Here is a 1307-nt window from a genome sequence, read left to right as displayed (position 1 = left end):
ACACACACACACACACACACACACACACACACACACACACACACACACACACACACACACACACACACACACACACACACACACACACACACACACACACACACACACACACACACACACACACACACACACACACACACACACACACACACACACACACACACACACACACACACACACACACACACACACACACACACACACACACACACACACACACACACACACACACACACACACACACACACACACACACACACACACACACACACACACACACACACACACACACACTCTGAGCTCCTCCCCTCCAGTGGAGACACTGGGAGAGCCGCTGGTGAATAAGTTCATTGGAGAAGCAGACCCACGGATCCGGACCCGTCCTCTGACCGCCTCACCTCTGCGGGAGTCCGGAACCGTCCAGGTGAGACTGATCCCAGGTGAGACTGATCCCAGGTGAGACTGATCCAAGGTGAGACTGATCCAAGGTGTTTCTGATCCAGCTTATTGGCTGATTATCGATCAGCAGTCAGAGCTCTGCAGGACTTTATGAAACAATCAATGAACATATCCTCCAGCACTGGACTTATACTTGAGTATTTCCATGTTCTGTACTTTATACTTCTACTCCACTACATCTACATCTAATATTAGAAGTTTAATACGATTTTATGTACTTAAATTAATATAATTCATTCTATTATATAAGTACATATGTGTTGTATATGAAATATATTAAACTTAACAATAAAAATCTACAAGACTTAAATGTGAAATACACACAAATGCATCAGTAGGCGTACTAATAATTCCACTAATAATAAAGATGTAACTTTACTGATTTTGTTTGTGAAATTCATAAGCGGCATGTATTTTAAAAATGATGGGCCTTCTACGTGGAGTACTTTTGGAACTTTATTTTGATGTTAATACTTTTGTACTTTTACTAAAGTAACATGTTGAATGCAGGGCGTTTATTGTGCTATTACTACTTTGACTTGCGTTAAATATGTGGGTACTTCTTACATGAACATGAGGTTACACCACTTTGTTTCCAGAATATTTAATACACATTTCTATGAATATTTTGTTTATAATTATGTTTTGACCGCCTTTTGTCCTCCTTTGGCTTAAAAGAAGATGTTTTTTTCCAAGCTCAAGAATGAGAAGTGAAAATATTCTAAATATAGCGTACAGTTCAGCTGATATTGATTCTTTGAGGTGTGTTAAATACGTCCACAGAAGTACATCTACTGTAGTGATACACTGACTATGGAGAAGTACCTCATACAAACACACTTCTAGTC

At 39.8% G+C, this 1307-nt stretch overlaps 1 protein-coding gene across 5 annotated transcripts in view; it reads left to right on the top strand.

Moving 5' to 3' along the window:
• The first annotated feature begins 357 nt into the window (after positions 1-357).
• The window catches only part of cpm (carboxypeptidase M), a 20376-nt gene continuing 19426 nt past the window's right edge, over positions 358-1307 (top strand). The window contains exon 1 of one of the 5 annotated variants that reach the window (XM_054624578.1): positions 358-440. The gene's annotated coding sequence lies outside the window, so the exon portion shown is untranslated. Of the gene's footprint in view, positions 473-537; positions 597-1307 lie in introns of those variants that run through there. The other 4 variants (XM_054624580.1, XM_054624579.1, XM_054624581.1 and 1 more) reach the window with 4 other exon arrangements.

The sequence above is a fragment of the Anoplopoma fimbria genome, chromosome 23, assembly GCF_027596085.1.
Source record: "Anoplopoma fimbria isolate UVic2021 breed Golden Eagle Sablefish chromosome 23, Afim_UVic_2022, whole genome shotgun sequence".
NCBI classification, from domain to species: Eukaryota; Metazoa; Chordata; class Actinopteri; order Perciformes; family Anoplopomatidae; genus Anoplopoma; species Anoplopoma fimbria.
This window is presented reverse-complemented; position numbering and strand designations above follow the sequence as displayed.